Raw genomic sequence first — 19820 nt, forward strand, 5'->3', positions numbered from 1 at the left:
TACATTATGTGGGTTTTGACAAATATATACTTTTTAACGGCCACATGGAGTACCATGGTATGATCTGCCATGAATAGTTTAAACAATTATTTGAAAATGAAGTTCATTTGAAAATTTTTTCTACTATATACAATACAGGTGATGCAATGTGTGTTAAAATCCTTGCTATTTTAACTTATCAATCAATATAAGATTGATGCATAGAAAAATCAACAGAGGACATGAATAGTTATTTTATAAAAGAAGAAATATAAATGGACAGTATGAGATGAGAAGTTGCTCAATCACATTAACAATCAAAGACATGAGATTTAGAAAAAGACATCCTTTTCGAGAGACATAGATTGGTGGAGATGAAAAAGATTGATAATATCGGGACTGGCCCTGCTGTAAACTGGGGGTGGAAGGGTAAATCTTTGCACCCTTCTTCTTTTTTTTTTAATATTTATTTTATATCTGGTCACCTTCATGAGTTTTTCTTTTATTTATTTATTTATTTATTTATTTATTTATATTTATTTATTTATTTATTTATTTAGCTGCATCAGATCTTAGTTGCGGCATGCAGGATCTTCATTGCGGCATGCGGACTTCTCTCTAGTTGCGGTGCTCGGGCTTCTGAGTGCATGGGCTCAGGAGTTGCAGCACGTGGGCTTAGTTGCCCCGTGGCATGTGGGATCTCTGTTCCCCGACTAGGGATCAAACCCGCATCCCCTGCATTGTAAGGCAGATTCTTAACCACTGGACCACCAGGGAAGTCCCCTTTGTACCCTTCTAAGAGGGCAAGTTAGCAATATGTAACAACAGTTACAATGCACAGATCTTTTGGATTATTTTTAACCTTTCAAAACCTGTGGTAATAGTATTATTGTTATAGTTCTTATCTTCTAAAGGCAAACATTGAAATTTTTTTTAAAATAAATTCATTTTATTTATTTTTGGCCATGTTGGGTCTTCGTTGCTGCATGCAGGCTTTCTCTAGTTGTGGAGAGCAGGGGCTACTCTTTGTTGCGGTGTGCGGGCTTCTCATTTTGGTGGCTTCTCGTTGCGGAGCACGGGCTCTAGGGCACATGGGCTTCAGTCGTTGCAGCACGCAGGCTCAGTAGTTGTGGCTCGCGGGCTCTAGAGCGCAGGCTCAGTAGTTGTGGCGCAAAGGCTTAGTTCCGCGGCATGTGGGATCTTCCTGGACCAGGGCTCAAACCCGTGTCGCCTGCATTGGCAGGTGGATTCTTAACCACTGCACCACCAGGCAAGTCCCAAACATTGAAATATTATGAATGAAATTTTATAATAAGGATTGCTTCAAAATAGTCTTGTGAGGGCTGGGGAAAAGCGGGCGGAGGTATAGATGAAGCAGATGAATTCTCATGTGTTGAAGCTGGGTATGTGATGAATATATACTTGGTCTTTGTCCTTGGTTCCTGGTACACAGTTTCTAAATCTCTTGAGTGAGAGGAGCATCTTTTGTTCTAATGAGGCCACTCTTGGTGGATTCAGGATGGGGCTGATCATCATAAAGACCAAGGCGTCATTAGAGGGTTGGAACTTTCAGGCCCACCCCCTTACCTCATTCTCTCCTTCAGTGGTTCACAGAAGAGACAGACTCTGGTCAGAACATAAGATGGCGATAGTAAAAGGGAAGCAGGCAAGTCCATGTTGGAACCTACAGAAGAAAAGAAAGGTAGTTGAAAGCATATGACCGACAGCAATCCTGGGAGTCACACCATCAGAGTTCCAGGCCTCACAGCACCTCATCCTCAAAGCCAAGGCCACCTGCTCCCTGCTCCTTCTTTTCCTTCAACCACAGCCTGCTGCAGGCCCATGCACAAAGCAGCCAGCATCGCTGGGGAAATTCCCCATACCATTGTCCAGCAGTAGAGACCTTGAGGTCTGAGAAAGGTCTCTGGGGTAGGGATTGGTGGGTGGGCTGGAGGGGAGGTAAGTGTGGAGGTGGGAGAGATGTGGCCATGGTTCTCAATTTTTTTTTTTCTTGGCCGTTCCGCGTGGCCTGTGGGATCTCAGTTCCCAGACATGAGATCAAACCCGTGCCCCCTGCAGTAGAAGTGTGGAGTCCTAACCACTGGACGACCAGGGAACTCCGTTTCTCCATTTTGAATAGATGAATGTATTTCTCATGAAAACATTCCTGCCCTTGGCAGCAGGCTCTCTTGGTGCCATTGCAGGATAGAAAGATTTGTGGGCTGACCAGAGACCTAACCACCATAACTTCTAACATTACATTAGAGGAAAATGCATTCTGAGTTATAAACAACCAACTAACAAAGGCTTTCTTAGAACATTCATTCAACAACGATTTATCAAGAGCCTACTAGTTTCTTTTTTTTGTTTGTTTTTTATTGAAGTAGAGTTGATTTACAATGGTGTATTAGTTTCTGGTGAACAGCAAAGTGATTCAGTTATATATATGTATACATATTCTTTTTCATATTCTTCTGCAGTATGGTTTATTACAGGATATTGAATACAATCACCTGTGCTCTACAGTAGGACCTTATTGTTTATCCATTCTCTATATAAAATAGTTTGCATCTGCTAATCCCAAACTCCCAATCCAACCCTTCCCCACCCCTCCCCCTTGGCAACCACAAGTCTGTTCTCTATGTCTCTGAGTCTGTTTCTGTTTTGTAGATAAGTTCATTTGTGTCATATTTTAGATTCCACATATAAGTGATATCATATGGTATTTATCTTTCTCTTTTTGACTTACTTTGCTTAGTATGATAATCTCCAGGTCAATCCATGTTGCTGCAAATGGCATTATTTTATTCCTTTCTATGAGCCTACTAGTTTCAAGCACTACTTCTAGGTGCTAGTAACATAGCAGTGAAGAAAATAGAATAAAATCCTCTCTATTAAGAAACATTATTTAAACCTTGGAAATAAAGCAAAAACACGAGTGTGCTTTCAATGTCATGGGAGGGCATTGTTTATCAGGCACACCCAAGGAATATTTCATAATCTAGGGGGAATATACCTTGTTCAAATCACTGTTTACTTTTTTTAAGTTAATTAATTAATTAATTAATTTTTGGCTGCATTTTGTTGCTGCACGCAGGCTTTCTCTAGTTGCTGCGAGCAGGGGCTACTCTTCATTGCTACGCGGGCTTCTCATCGCGGTGGCTTCTCTTGTTGCGGAGCCCGGCTCTAGGCACACAGGCTTCAGTAGTTGTGGCTCGTGGGCTTAGTTGCTCTGCGGCCCCAGACCAGGGCTCAAACCCGTGTCCCCTGCATTGGCAGGGGGATTCTTAACCACTGAGCCACCAGGGAAGTCCACTGTTTACTCTTGATTAAAGGGCCCAATCATAGTGAAGTTACATGTTTTTTCCCATAAAGATGCAAATAATTTTTGTCCATTAGAAAAGATAACTCCAAAGGCTACAACTAATTGCCTTGAAGAACATTAACCAGTTTTATATCTAGTGTAGCAATCTTATTCTAACATTCTTTCGTTAAGTAGGAACCAGTCTTAACCGTCTTGCTGGCTGCCTATTAATTAGTTGAATAAAATCTTTGACATGTGTTCATTATATATTTTTATGAAAATGGTATTTTTAACTTTTCGAAACTTATACTTCTACAGTCTCCTCATGGAGTTTATAATCTGGTTATACCTTCTCCCTTTGCTTTCTTTTTCTAGTTTGGGGTTCAAACTAGTGGACTGAGAGTAATTCTTCCCATTTATTTTTCTCCTTCTCTTGGCCTTTTTGGATAGTAAATGAAGGGGACCAGAATACATCACCACAAAATAAACCTCTTTGACCTAAAAATTATTTTGAGCTTAAGGCAGTTGAGAAGCAATGAACACAGGAAAGGCTCTCCCTAGTTGCTCCCTTTTCTGCCTATAGGCAAGGTATAAATTCTCCTTGTCCTGGAGATAAATTCTATGAGCCCAGAGATGGCAGCAGAGGAATCCACAGACAATCCTTACTTCATTAGTTTCCTCCCATAGATTTACCTTCCCACAATTTGCTGCACTTCAAAGCCTAAAACTATGTTCCTTTGTCCTGTGACTTTCCTACAAATATACTGTTCTTTGTTGAATGTGTTATATAAAAGCCAGACTTCTAAGCCACCACTTTGAGTTACTCTTCATTTTAAGTTTTTCCCCACATGATGTGTACTGCACACATGAATAAACTGTTTTTCCCTTATTAATCTGTCTTTTTGCTAAAAAGCCCCAGCTGAAAACCTAAGAACCTAAGATGGGGAGAGAGGAAGTTTTGCCCCTCCTCCCCACACATAAGGAAACAAATCCCCTGCAATGGACTGAATGTTTACATCCACCTCCCACCCCAACTCATATATTGAAACCCTAATAACAATGTGATAGTTTTTGGAGGTAGGGCCTTTGGGATGTAATTAGGTCATAAGGGTGGAGCCCTCATGATGGAGGCTCTTCTTATATAAGAAGAGGCCAGCTGGCTCTCTTTCTGCCGGATGAAGATATGACAGGACAGCGGTCTGTGACCCAGAAGAGGGTTCTCACCAGAACCTAACCATGCTGGGCTGATCTCAGACTTCCAGCCTCTAGAACTGTGAGAAATAAATTTCTGTTGTTAGACCACCCAGTCTATGGTGATTTGGTATAGTAGTGTAAACTAAGACAATACCCTTACATTTTGACTTTGTTCCTGCAATGCACGTGACAAGTGACTATTGAAGTCATGACCACATAGCCTGGTTGCAGGCAGGCATGCAAGTACTTAGAGTTTGATTTTTATAGATCAAGCTGAGGATCAGAAAATGTGGCTTCAGCAGGTCATGATTTCGTGGGCTGCAGAAGAAAACACAGGCTTTCCTGGCTCTTAATGTCTTGTCGTTAAATCATTCCCTGTATGCAGTATCCCTTTCCCTCTCACTGTCTTTTTTTTTTTTTTTTTTGGCTGTACCTAGGGGCATGGGGGATCTTAATTCCCCGACCAGGGATTGAACCCATACCCCCTGCAGTGGAAGCTCTGGGTCTTAACCACTAGACCTCCAGGGAAGTCCCTCCCCATCACTGTCTTTTAAAAAAACACTCTTGACTGAGGTAGACACAGTCAAAGTTCTCATGAGGGTTAAAGGAAAGATTCAGGGACTCCAAGTACACCTTATCATCTAGCCCAGTGGTGAAGAACTGAGGTGACTTAGCAGCATCTTTGTACTTTGTGCCAAATGCATTCCCATTTGCCCTTTTTGGTTTGTTTGTTTGTTTGGGTTTTTTTTTCATTCCTTTCTCTTTTGTTCTTTTTTTTTATTATTTTGATATTTATTCAAAAGTCTTTATTGAGTTCCTGTTCTATATGAAGCATTGTAGCAGATGTTAGGAATTAAATGAGAAGTCAGGACATAGTCCCTCTCTCTCATGGAGTTTACAATGATTCTCTCTCCGTAAATGAAAAAAACACAACAACAACAGCTAATGCACATAGAGTGCTTACTATATGGCAGGCACTCTTCTAAGCACTTTACGTTTATTAATGAATTTAATCGTCACAAAACCATGAAGGTTTATTGTTGCCATTTTGTAGATGAGGAAACTGAGGCACAAGGAATAAGAAATTTACCCAAAGTCACAAGGCTATTGGTGGATCCTGTATACTAGTTGCTACCTTTTTTTTTTTTTAACTGTATTTACTCTCCCACCAATGTAGATATCACCTGGGGTGTTATCCTGATCCACTCATTTATTCATTCATCCACTCATCACACTGTTATTAAACATCTTTGGTGTGCCAGGCATGTGGGCACGGTTCTGGCCAACAAGGAATTAGTCACTGTCTCTGTCACTGAGAGGGTCACAGTCCACTGAGAAAGACAGGACCATAAACACACAATTTCAGCACAACCGGTTAAGTGCAAAGGCAGGGCTATGTACCAAGTGAAATGGAAGCAGAGAGGAAGAAATGACGAATTTTGCCTAGGGTTGCTGAGAAAGAATATACACAGAAGGGAAAATTTTTATTAGTGTATTGAAGGTAAATAGCAACTTATCAGTTAAAGAATAATAGGGGGCTTCCCTGGTGGCGCAGAGATTGAGAGTCCGCCTGCCGATGCAGGGGACACGTGTTTGTGCCCCAGTCCAGGAGGATCCCACATGCTGCGGAGCGACTGGGCCCGTGAGCCATGGCCGCTGAGCCTGCGCGTCTGGAGCCTGTGCTCCGCAACGGGAGAGGCCACAGCGGTGAGAGGCCTGTGTACCACACACACACACACACACACACACACACACACACACACACACAAAGAATAATAAGAAGATCAATCCATAGAAAAGAGAGAACACATGGAAAAGCCTGGAGTCATGCTAGTGCAAAATGTTTACTGACAATGATGACGCGGGTGGGTGGAATATAGCAGGACTTAAGGATCAGTGACTGTTGACATGCTCAAAGGGGTTTAAGCTGGGGAGTGATGTGTACAGATCTGTATTCTAGAGAATCTCTAGCACCATTTTGAAGGACATCAAGGCTAGAAGGTCCTGAGAAAGGGAAGAACAAGTTGGTAGCTATTGCAGCCATCTAAGCAAGAGTCAGTGAACCAATTAAGGCATTGGAGAGGAGAGGATGGAGACATTTTAAAAGATGGAGCGGGACTTCCTTGGTTGTCCAGTGGTTAAGACTTCGCCTTCCAATGCAGGGGGTGTGGGTTCAATCCGATCCCTGGTCAGGGAGCTAAGATCCCACATGCCTTGCGGCCAAAAAAACAAAACATAAAACAGAAGCAATATTGTAACAAATTCAATAAAGACTTTAAAAATAAATAAATCAATAAAAGATGGAGCAACAGCACTTGGTGCTGCTTAAGGTTGGGAGCAAGGAGTGATCAGGAGACTGGGTAGGCAGTGTCACCCAACTTGAAACAGTAGCTCAAATTCTACAGGGTTACTTTTGAGCCTGTCTGCTCAGGGTACATTAAAAGCAGCTTTAGTTGGACTATGAGGGCCCAGAAAAACAGTAGCTGACTCATACATAGCTATGTAGCTCTTACAGTGTAGTCAGGCATTGTTTGAGTTATGGAATAGGATTAATTCAGGTAATCCTGACAACAACCCTTATAAAGTAGGTGCAATCATATCCCCATTTTACAGATGAGGAAATCAATAAACAGAGAGGTACATTGATTTGCCCAGGGCCATACAGCCAATAAATGGACGACTCAGGTTTTTTAGAGACTTTGGGACTAAGGGTGGAGTGCCGTGCTGGGGTAGGGCTGGGGGATGCAGCACATTCCAAGGCAGACTTTCCTAAAAATCCCCTTTAAATATCCTTCCAAAGTTTACACTCACTTCAGCTGCTAATCTCTCTCTCTGCTCCAGGGGGCTATTGCTGCCACACCGCTTTCCCTGAGAGCTTCCTCCTTCTCTGCCTGGCGTTTATGTTCCCCTTACCTCTGAGAATGCGACCCTCTTGCTCCAGTGCTTTCCTAGGGTAAGGGAAGTAAAATCCCCTCCAGATCTAACTGGAGAGAATCAGTTATTTTTGGAGAGAATCAAGCCCTGTTTTAATTCCAGGGCAAGGTTGGAGGAGGAGAATTTGGGGACTGGGAAGAAGCTAAGAGGTTGGATTTGACTTGGGGCTTGTTTTGTTTGTGGTGCCTCAAGTATGTTCAAGGGGAGACGAGAACAGAAACCACAGGGAGAGAAAAACAGAGGTTTGAAGTTCTTCTTTTGAAAATACTTAGCAAATGTTTGGTTTCAGACACTTGACAGAAATATTCAAGCAGCGTCTCCCTGAGCATTACTTCTAGAATTTTGGAAAGCAGCCCTTGTACACAGCTAAATATTTTTTCTAAATAACTTTGAAAAGGAAACTAAACCAATTAGGCATCAATGGCCAAGGTCTTGAGGCCTATTTTTTTTTTGATATAGGAATTTTTTCTGAAGCTAGTTTATGATTCATATTATGAAATTTGCCATTTACTCAAGTGTAAAGAGCCACGTAGGAGCATGTCATAATATATGTACCAAAAATTTGATAAATACATGTATGTATAGGTTGTAATTTTAATTTAAAAAATATTACTAGTTATGAAAAAACATATTGATCATAGAAAACAAAATACAGAAGTGAAAAAATTCATCTTATATGTAATAAGCACCATGAACATCTTGGATGTGTTCTCTAGCAAACTTCCTTCCCTCTTTTTCTTTTTGATTACTGCATTTCTCTTATTTTATAGTTATAATTGTTGCTGGTGTTCCATTTTAAACATAGCTATCTCTTCCACATGATACATAACCTGCTACTGGAAAAAAAAAACTTTGTTTAAACAATTATAAAAATAATACATTTTCATTGTAAAAAAATGAAAAGGAAAATTCAGTCATGCAGTACAAAAGTATATAGAGTCGGGCTTCCCTGGTGGCTCAGTGGTTGGGAATCCGCCTGCCAATGCAGGGGACATGGGTTCGTGCCCCCGTCCGGGAGGATCCCACATGCCGCGGAGCGGCTGGGCCCGTGAGCCATGGCCGCTGAGCCTGCACGTGCGGAGCCTGCGCTCCACAACGGGAGAGGCCACAGCGGTGAGAAGCCCGAATACTGCAAAAAGACAAAAAAAAAAATAGTATATAGAGTCAAACGTATACATTTTCCCTCCTTTCCCTGTTCTCATTCCTGGAGGTACTTCAAGCAACAGTTTGATGAAATCCACAGGTATTCTCAAAAGTAAATCAACTATCGGGGTTAATTTTTCTCTTCATATCTGTTATCTAAATCAATATAAACATATTTTCTTTAAAATGTTTTAGTGTTTTATTCGAATTGTTTTTCGGACTGCTTTTTTGTGCAATGTTTTTAACAATTATGCATTGTGGACTGTTGCTAAAACACCAGAATGCCAGTTTGCCTTGCTTTGAATGACCTGGAGGAAGATTTTACACCGAGGGTGTTAGTGGTATCATTGGAATGCAGTCAGTCATTCTTTGAATAGAGTCTAATTATGGACTAGATTCTCTTCCTTCTTGACCTTTCTTAAAAATAAACTTATTTTGGAACAATTTTAGATTGACAAAAAGGTTGCAAAGATAGTACAGAGAGTTCCTATGTACACCTCGCCCAGCTTCCCCTTAATGTTAGTATCTTATATAACATACTATGTTTGTCAAAGCTAAAAAATTAACATTGGTACAATACTATTAACTACAGAAATCTATTTGCATTTTACCAGTTTTCCCACTAATATCCTTTTTCTGTTCCAAGATCCAATTCAGGATACCTGATTGCATCTGGTTACTTCACCATTTTTTTTTTTTTTTTTGCGGTACGCGGGCCTCTCACTGTTGCGGCCTCTCCCGTTGCAGAGCACAGGCTCCGGACGCGCAGGCCAAGCGGCCATGGCTCACGGGCCCAGCCGCTCCGTGGCATGTGGGATCTTCCCGGACCGGGGCACGAACCCGCATCCCCTGCATCAGCAGGCGGACTCTCAACCACTGCGCCACCAGGGAAGCCCCCACCAGTCCTCCTCTTTGTGCTGCTGTCTTTTGTTTCTCTCTCCATTTCCTCCCCACCCTTCTCCACCCTGCTTTCTGCCCCAGGAGGCTCTGACCTGCGTGGCCTGAATCAGCTCTTGGCTGATGGGGCCTCCAGCAAGGATAGAACATTCAGGGTATTTACTCTGTTGGTTGCCTCCCTGCAGGATCGCTTAAAGCTGGGCTGTGTCCCTCCATCAAAGATCACAGATCCTCTCGAGGTGACCTTCTCCACAAAGCGTTTTTGCGTTCCTCTTTCTGGGTTTTGTTAATTATTCTCTCACACGTCCCTTCAGGCCCCAGGATACTGCACTATCCTCCACACTTTCCTCTGTGCTTCCCACACTTTTGTAAAGAGTCCCTTTAATCAACCTATCTGGACTATCCTAATTTGAGTGAGCCATCTGTTTCCTGTTTCCTGCTGGGATGTGTCTGACTCACTCTACATATGCTCTTTTCTTTTTCAATTTATTTAATTAATTTATTTTTGGCTGAGTTGTGTCTTTGTTGCTGCGCACGGGCTTTCTCTAGTTGCGGGGAGCGGGGGCTACTCTTCCTTGCCGTGTGCTGACTTCTCGTTGCGGTGGCTTCTCTTGGTGTGGAGCACGGGCTCTAGGCGCACGGGCTTCAGTAGTTGTGGCACAAGGGCTTAGTTGCTCCGCGGCATGTGGGATCTTCCCGGACCAGGGCTCGAATCCACGTCCTCTGCATTGGTAGGCGGATTCTTAACCACTGCGCCACCAGGGAAACCCTACATACACTCTTAACAGACGCAACCAGATTGTCACAAAACTGGAGTTATAATGATTTGCTCTATTGATACTGCTGGTTGAACAGTCCAGAAATACTGGCATGGCTGATCCAGCTTCCCTCTCGTATTCATCACTGCATTGCTCAGTTACTTCACAACTCCCCATTAGAACGAGAAAGAAACTTCACTAATGAACTTAGATGGAAACATTCATCCTCAATGGCTTATGAACTAAAAGAGTTTGCTTTGCTTTTTTTCAAAGTTCAGATTTTTATCTCATGAAAATTCTCATGTTAGATAAGTATCTGCACCAGAGCTATTTTAGTAATAACACGAATAGATGGTGTAAGGGCTAGATGTGTATTTTTCCTTGGTGAATGTGCAATGCGTAGCAGGCTATGGATGAAGTAATATCTCTGGGAATCATAACTTGAAAACAGAGCCCACCTCTCTGAATGCTCAAGTTATTCCATATCTGTAACACAAGCTCCTGCAGAAACTGAAGTAATTCTTCCAAGCTTCTGGGAACGCTGTTTGGCAAGTTGCTTTCCGGGTGTTCTCCGTCTAAGTTTTCTTGATATGTTTCTCCTCCTGATTAACGGTTGGACTTGTTTTGCTCTTTCAGAAGCGGGGGTGTGTATCAGTAAGGGAAAAAAGGTGTGAAGAGCTGAATCCAGGCCAAGGAAAACTTGGGTCTCCTCACTACATGTTAGGCAGTCTTCTTACTCCTCACTTTCCTTACTTGATCTCATCCATTTCCATGTTTCCTACTTGTCACAGATGGCTGCCAAATTTAGATCTCTGGCACAGACCTCTCTGAGCTCCAGACCCACAAATACAACTGACTTCTTAACATCGCCAAGTGGAGATGTCTCAAAATACCTCAAATTCATGACCTTCCTTCCCAAGCCCAGGTTTGCTCCTCTTCCTGTGTTCTCTGCGTCAGAGAATGACACCATCATCCATCCAGTTACACAAGCCAGGCACCTATGGATCATCCTTGACACATGACTCCTCTTACCTTCTTATCACTTCTCACCCACTTTCTCTCCAGAATGTATCTCAGACACATCCGCTCTGTCCTCCTCCAGGGCCATCTCCCCAGGCTTGCTACCCTCACCTCTTGCTCATGCCCAGACAACAGCATTTACATCCTAACTGGTTTCTCAGTATCCACTCTTCCCATCCTTTCAACTAGTTCTCATGCTACAGTTCAAGTGATTGTTTTGAAATGCAAATACGTTCATGTTCACACACACACACACACACACACAGCTTTCCTCCTTCAATAACACTTCAGTGACTTCTTTTTTCTCTTATCATAAAAATAAAAAAATTTAACTAGGCCTGTGCATCACTGTATGTTCTGGTCCTATCCTACTTCTCCAAGCTAATCTTATTTCTGCTCTACCACGTACTAACTCTGTAACCTTGGAATGGTTACTTCTCTGTGCCTCAGTTTTTTCATCTCTGAAATGGGAATAATAGTAGTATCTTTCACTTGGGACTGTTGTGAGGACCAGTGTAAAGTGCTTAGATCTTACAAATAGGTACTCCACAAATGTTAGCTCTCATTAGCACGTCTTAGCTCTCTTCAATCCCTCTAATGTTTTTTCTCAAGGATGCCATACTTCCTTCCATCCTAGGACCTCTGTATGGCCTGAAAAGCGTAAAACATCTACTTTCTGGCCCCTCAATACACAGAAGTTTACTGACACCTGACCTAGGCAATTGATGTACTCTTATTGCTATTAAATGGACAGGTCACTATTAGAAAATACATATATTTTAGGGTAGGAGAGGGAAAAAAAATCAATAGCTAAGAAATTTGGGGTAGTATTTAAGGCCGTATTAGAAAAGTACATGTATTGATTATTCCCTCTGTATAAAAATTAATTTGATGTTTCGATTTTAATAACTATCAGCATAGCTATAATATGGGAGTGATGGGAAGATAGGTTCTTTGGACAGGTTGCAGTTAGGAAAAAAAAACCTTTGTTTCTTTAAGACTAAGGACGGAAACCTTCGAGTCAAGTTCAGCTTACTCCTTCCTTCTTCGGGTCTCCCGTACCCACAGGGCTTTCAGCTGCCTGGGGATCGCCAGGCGACTAGCTGCTACTTTGCATACCAGGCTAAAAGAAGCAGGGACTCAGTGTGAGAAGGAGGGTTATCAGGTGTAAGTGAGCAAGCTGACTGACTTATGTATGACTCATGCTTGGCAGAATCAGCAAGAGGGTACTGGATTGCAGACGGATTGCCTCAGCCCTGAACGGAAAGGCATGCGTGATAACAGAACCAAAGAAAATGTCAAAGAAGAAAAGACAGTTTTACAGCTAAACAACAAATAACCGATTGCCTTTTCTGTGTCTCTAGAGTTGGCTGTTGTGATGAAAGTTACCCTTGAAAAAAGAGAGCAGTTAACTTAGGATTTTGCAGGAAATAAAGAGTTTCAAGAGGAAGGAAAACTGAGTGTACAGGAAGACCAATCAACAGGTCAAGGGGGGCAGCTGTGAGAATTTTCACATTTTGGACAGTGTCCTTTTCGTTTAAGGGAGAAGTTTCTTTACTCACTGTTAGTAGCAGTAATGCCCTAGACCGTAAAAGAGAGCAATCCTCCTTTCCTTTTGCACCATGCATTCTACTGGATCTGTTCAGTCAGCCATTAGGTAGGGATGCAGTGCCCGTTCTCACCTAAGCACTGAGCATCCTCAGTAGCAAAGCAGACAGAAATCCTGCTTTTGTGGAGCATGCAATTGGGCAGGAGATGAGGACACCATAAACCCCCAAAATCATTATATTCTATAATATTTAGACGCCAAGAGTTGCAATGTAAAAAATAAAGCAGGGAGGGGTTAGGGGTGAAAGGGTGGGTCTAGCCTTAAAAAGTGTGGTCAGGAGAGGCCACCCTGAGAAGGGGACACGTGAGCAAAGACTCGAAGGAGGCGAGACATGAGCCCCGTGCATGTCAGGGACAAGGACTCCAGGCAGAAGGACCGAGGGTGCAAAGATTCTGAGATGATGTGTGCTTGGCATTGTGAAGGGACTGTAAGGAATCCCAGTGGTTTCAGGGAAGCAAGCAAGGAAGCAGTTAGGAATAGTATTGGAGAGTTGAGGGACTGGTGGCTGGATTGTAGAGCCTTATAAGTTTTGGCTTTAACTTTGGGTGAAATGGGTGAAATTCTCTTCTTTAAAGTGGAGATCTGAGACCTAACATCTGAAATCTACTCCTAAGTCTCCATATGTTCTGCCACCCTGTTTTGTCCCTAACCATCCTGACCCGCTCCAGAATATCACCGTGACACCAAGGCCAAGGTTAGGGATGAGGGAAGCACTTGCTTCCCATGTGAAATTTTTTTTTTTTTTTTTTTTTTTTTTGCAGTACGCGGGCCTCTCACTGTTGTGGCCTCTCCCTTTGCGGAGCACAGGCTCTGGACGCGCAGGCTCAGCGGCCATGGCTCACGGGCCCAGCCGCTCCGCGGCATGTGGGATCTTCCTGGACTGGGGCACGAACCCGTGTCCCCTACATCGGCAGGCGGACTCCCAACCACTGCGCCACCAGGGAAGCCCCCCCATGTGAAATTTAAGGGGGCACCCAATCTCTCAGTACTTACTGATTTCCCTTCTGCCTCAGTCTCTGATATGACACAATGCACCACTGTTATTGATCCTAGCTTTATGTAAATATTGTTATTTAGCTCATCGTGAGTCACTTTGGTATTTTTTTAAGATTGTAAATTAATTTTATTATCTTGTGTGATGTTCAAATTTATGTGTCAACTTGGCTGGGCCACGGTGCCCAGATGTTGATCAAACATTAATCTAGGCGTTTCTGTGAAGGTGTTTTTGGATGAGATTAACAATTTTTTTTTGAATTTTATTTTTTATACAGCAGGTTTTTTTAGTTATCTATTTTATACATATTGGTGTCAATATGTCAATATGTATATATATATGGTGTCAATCCCAATCTCCCAATTCATCCCACCCCACCTCAACCCACCCACTTTCCCCCCTTGGTGTCCATACGTTTGTTCTCCACATCTGTGTCTCTATTTCTACCTTGCAAACCAGTTCATCTGTACCATTTTTCTAGATTCCACATATATGTGTTAATATGCGGTATTTGTTTTTCTCTTTCTGACTTACGTCACTCTGCATGACAGTCTCTAGATCCATCCACATCTCTACAAATGACCCAATTTCGTTCCTTTTCATGGCTGAGTAATATTCCATTGTATATATGTACCACATCTTCTTTATCCATTCGTCTGTCAATGGGCATTCAGATTGCTTCCATGACCTGGCTGGTGTAAATAGTGCTGCAGTGAACATTGGGGTGCATGTGTCTTTTTGAATTTTAGTTTTCTCTGGGTATATGCCCAGTAGTGGGATTGCTGGGTCATGTGGTAATTCTATTTTTAGTTTTTTAAGGAACCTCCATACTGTTCTCCTTAGTGACTGGATCAATTTACATTCCCACCAACAGTGCAAGAGGGTTCCCTTTTCTCCACACCCTCTCCAGCATTTATTGTTTGTAGATTTTCTGATGATGCCCATTCTAAAAGGTGTGAGGTGATACCTAATTGTAGTTTTGATTTGCATTTCTCTAATAATTAGTGATATTGAGCAGCTTTTCATGTGCCTCTTGGCCATCTGTGTATCTTCTTTGGAGAAATGTCTATTTAGGTCTTCTGCCCATTTTTGGATTGGGCTGTTTATTTTTTTGATATTGAGCTGCAAGAGCTGTTTATATATTTTAGAGATTAATCCTTTGTCCGTTGACTCATTTGCAAATATTTTCTCCCATTCTGAGGGTTGTCTTTTTGTCTTGTTTATAGTTTCCTTTGCTGTGCAAAAGCTTTTAAGTTTCATTAGGTCCCATTTGTTTATTTTTGGTTTTATTTCCATTACTCTGGGAGGTGGATCAAAAAAGATCTTGCTGTGATTTATGTCTAAGACTGTTCTTCCTATGTTTTCCTCTAAGAGTTATATAGTGTTCGGTCTTAATTTAGGTCTGTAATCCATTTTGAGTTTATTTTTGTGTAAGGTGTTAGGAAGTGTTCTAATTTCATTCTTTTACATGTAGCTGTCCAGTTTTTCCAGCACCACTTATTGAAGAGGTTGTCTTTTCTCCATTGTATATCCTTGCCTCCTTTGTCATAGATTAGTTGACCATAGGTGCATGGGTTTATCTCTGGGCTTTCTATCCTGTTCCATTTATCTACATTTCTGTTTTTTGTGCCAGTACCATATTGTCTTGATTACTGTAGCTTTGTAGTATAGTCTGAAGTCAGGGAGTCTGATTCCTCCAGCTCTGTTTTTTCCCTCAATATTGCCTTGGCTATTTGGGGTCTTTGGTGTCTCCATACAAATTTTAAGATTTTTTTGTTCTAGTTCTATAAAAAATGCCATTGGTAATTTCATAGGGATTGCACTGAATCTGTAGATTGCTTTGGGTAGAAGAGTCATTTTCACAATACTGATTCTTCCAATCCAAGAACATGGTTTATCTCTCCCCTCTGTTTGTGTCATCTTTGATTTCTTTTTTTCAGTGTCCTATAGTTTTCTGAGTACAGGTCTTTTACCTCCTTGGTAGGTTTATTCCTAGGTATCTTATTCTTTTTGTTGCAGTGGTGAATGGGATTGTTTCCTTAATTTCTCTTTCTGATCTTTCGTTGTTAGTGTATAGGAATGAAAGAGATTTCTGTGCATTAATGTTGTATCCTGCAACTTTACCAAATTCATTGATTAGTTCTAGTAGTTTTCTGGTGGCATCTTTAGGATTATCTATGTATAGTATCATGTCATCTGGAAACAGGGACAGTTTTGCTTCTTCTTTTCCATTTGGATTCCTTTTATTTCTTTTTCTTCTCTGATTGCCGTGGCTAGGACTTCCAAAAGTATGTTGAATAATAGTGGCTAGAGTGGACATCCTTGTCTTGTTCCTGATCTTAGAGGAAATGCTGTCAGTTTTTCACCATTGAGAATGATGTTTGCTGTGGGCTTGTTGTATATGGCCTTTATTATGTTGAGGTAGGTTCCCTCTACGGCCACTTTCTGGAGAGTTTTTATCATAAATGGGTATTGAATTTTGTCAGAAGCTTTTTCTGCATTTACTGAGATGATCATATGGCTTTAATTCTTCAGTTTGTTAATATGGTGTATCACATTGATTGATTTGTGTATATTGAAGAATCCTTGCATCCCTGGGATAAATCTCACTTGATTATGGTGTATGATTCTTTTAATGTGTTTTGGATTCTGTTTGCTAGTATTTTGTTGAGGATTTTTGCATCTATATTCATCAGTGATTTTGTTCTGTAATTTTCTTTTTTGTAGTATCTTTGTCTGGTTTTGGTATCAGGGTGATGGTGGCCTCAGAGAATGAGTTTGGGAGTGTTCCTTCCTCCACAATTTTTTGGAAGAGTTTGAGAAGGATGGGTGTTAGCTCTTCTCTAAATGTTTGATAGAATTCACCTGTGAAGCCATCTGGTCCTGAACTTTTGTTTGTTGGAAGATTTTTAATCACAGTTTCACTTTCATTACTTGTGATAGGTCTGTTCATATTTTCTATTTTCAGTCTTGGAAGGTTATACCTTTCTAACAATTTGTCCATATTTTCCAGATTGTCCATTTTATTGGCATAGTAGTCTTTTATGATGCTCTGTATTTCTGTGGTGTCTGTTATAACTTCTCCTTTTTCATTTCTAATTTTATTGACTTGAGTCCTCTCCCTCTTTTTCTTGACGAGTCTGGATAAAGGTTTATCAATTTTGTTTATCTTCTCAAAGAACCAGTGTTTAGTTTTATTGATTTTTGCTATTGTTTTCTTTGTTTCTATTTCATTTATTTCTGCTCTGATCTTTATGATTTCTTTCCTTCTGCTAACTTTGGGTTTCATTTGCTCTTCTTTCTCTAGTTCCTTTAGGTGTAAGGTTAGATTGTTTATTTGAGATATTTCTTGTTTCTTGAGGTAGGATTGTATTGCTATAAACTCCCCTCTTAGAACTGCTTTTGCTGCATTCCACAGGTTTTGGATCATCGTGTTTTTTTTTTTTTTTTTTTTGCAGTACGTGGGCCTCTCACTGTTGTGGCCTCTCCCGCTGTGGACCACAAGCTCCGGACGCGCAGGCTCAGCGGCCATGGCCCACGGGCCCAGGCGCTCCGCGGCACGTGGGATCCTCCCGGACCAGGGCACGAACCCATGTCCCCTGCATCGGCAGGCGGACTCTCAACCACTGCGCCACCAGGGAAGCCCCATCGTGTTTTCATTGTCATTTTTCTCTAGGTATTTCTTGATTTCCTCTTTGATTTCTTCAGTGATCTCTTGGTTATTTAGTAACATATAGTTTAGGCTCCATGTGATTGTGTTTTTTACAATTTTTTCCCTTTAATGTATTTCTAGTCTCATAGCCTCGTGGTCAGAGAAAATACTTGACATGATTTCAATTTTCTTAAATTTACCAAGGCTTGATTTGTGACCCAAGATGTGATCTATCCTGAAGAATGTTCCGTGTGCACTTGAGAAGAAAGTGTAATCTGCTGTTTTCAGATGGGATTTCCTATAACTATCAATTAAATCTATCTGGTCTATTGTGTCATTTAAAGCTTGTGTTTCCTTATTAATTTTCTGTCTGGATGATCTACCCATGGGTGTAAGTGAGGTGTTAAAAGTCCCCCACTATTATTGTGTTACTGTCAGTTTCCTCTTCTTTTAGCTGTTAGCAGTTGCCTTATGTATTGAGGTGCTCCTATGTTGGGTGCATTTATAATTGTTATACCTTCTTCTTAGATTGATCCCTTGATCATTATGTAGTGTCCTTCATTGTCTCTTGTAACATTAAAGTCTATTTTATCTGATATGAGTATTGCTACCCCAGCTTTCTTTTGATTTCCATTTGCATAGAATATCTTTTTCCATCCCCTCACTTTTAGTCTGTATGTGTCCCTAGGTCTGAAGTGGGTCTCTTGTAGACAGCATATATATGGGTCTTGTTTTTGTATCCATTCAGCAAGCCTGTGTCTTTTGGTTGGAGCATTTAATCCATTCACATTTAAGGTAATTATCGATATGTATGTTCCTAGTACCATTTTCTTAATTGTTTTGGGCTTGTTTTTGTAGGTCCTTTTCTTCTCTTGTGTTTCCCACTTAGAGAAGTTCCTTTAGCATTTGTTGTAGAGCTGGTTTGGTGGTGCTGCATTCTCTTAGCTTTTGCTTGTCTGTAATGCTTTTGATTTCTCCATCAAATCTGAATGAGATCCTTGCCACGTAGAGTAATCTTGGTTGTAGGTTCTTTCCTTTCATCACTTTAAGTATATCATGCCACTCCCTTCTAGCTTGTAGAGTTTCTGCTGAGAAATCAGCTGTTAACCTTATGGGAGTTCCCTTGTATGTTATTTGTCATTTTTCCCTTGTTGCTTTTTTTTTCTTAAATAAATTTATTTATTTTATTTATTTTATTTTTTGGCTGCATTGGGACTTGGTTGCTGCACGCGGGTTTTCTCTAGTTGCAGTGAGTGGGGGCTGCTCTATGTTGCGGTGCGCGGGCTTCTCATTGCAGTGGCTTCTCTTGTTGCGGATTACAGGCTCTAGGGGCATAGGCTTCATTAGTTGTGGCACGCAGGCTCAGTAGTTGTGGCTCGCAGGCTCTAGAATGCAGGCTCAGTAGTTGTGGTGCACAGGCTTAGTTGCTCCATGGCATGTGAGCTCTTCCTGGACCAGGGCTCAAACCCGTGTCCCCTGCATTGGCAGGTGGATTCTTAACCACTGTGCCACCAGAGAAGTCCCTCCCTTATTGCTTTTAATAATTTTTCTTTGTCTTTAATTTTTGTCAATTTGATTACTATGTGTCTCGGCATGTTTCTCCTTGGGTTCATCCTGCTTGGGAATCTCTGCGCTTCCTGGACTTGGGTGGCTATTTCCTTTCCCATGTTAGGGAAGTTTTTGCTTAATATCTTCCAATATTTTTTCAGGTCCTTTGTCTCTCCCTTCTCCTTCTGGGACCCCTATAATGCGAATGTTGGTGTGTGTAATGTTGTCCCAGAGGTCTCTTAGGCTGTCTTCATTTCTTTTCATTCTTTTTTCTTTATTCTGTTCCATGGCAGTGAATTCCACCATTCTGTCTTCCAGGTCACTTATCCATTCTTCTGCCTCAGTTATTCTGCTATTGATTCCTTCTAGTGTATTTTTCATTTCAGTTACTGTATTGTTCATCTCTGTTTGTTTGTTAATTCTTCTAGGTCTTTGTTAAACATTTCTTGAATCTTCTCCCTCTTTGCCTCCATTCTTTTTCCAAGATCCTGGATCATCTTCACTCTCATTATTCTGAATACTTTTTCTGGAAGGTTGCCTATCTCCACTTCATTTAGTTGTTTTTCTGGAATTTTATCTTGTTCCTTCATCTGCTACATAGTCCTCTGCCTTTTCATTTTCCCTGTCTTTCTGTGAATGTGGTTTTCGTTCCACAGGCTGCAGGATTGTAGTTATTCTTGCTTCTGCTCCGTCATGGGTTTTTGTCATTTATTTTTGATTTTTAAAAATACTGCATTAAAATATTATTTGATTGGCTGAGTGTTTTCGGCACTCTTTCCCCTTAAATG

At 41.3% G+C, this 19820-nt stretch overlaps 1 long non-coding RNA gene across 2 annotated transcripts in view; it reads left to right on the plus strand.

The window, feature by feature from the left end:
* The window catches only part of LOC308615120, a 48133-nt gene that overhangs the window by 21370 nt on the left and 6943 nt on the right, over positions 1-19820 (plus strand). Inside the window, exon 3 of one of the 2 annotated variants that reach the window (XR_014015483.1) lies at positions 17291-17650. The exons of the other annotated variant lie outside the window; for it this stretch is intronic. This is a non-coding gene — a long non-coding RNA (uncharacterized lncRNA). Of the gene's footprint in view, positions 1-17290; positions 17651-19820 lie in introns of those variants that run through there. 2 annotated transcript variants of the gene reach the window in all.

This window comes from Mesoplodon bidens (assembly GCF_964165515.1).
Source record: "Mesoplodon bidens genome assembly, chromosome: 1".
Taxonomy (NCBI): Eukaryota; Metazoa; Chordata; class Mammalia; order Artiodactyla; family Ziphiidae; genus Mesoplodon; species Mesoplodon bidens.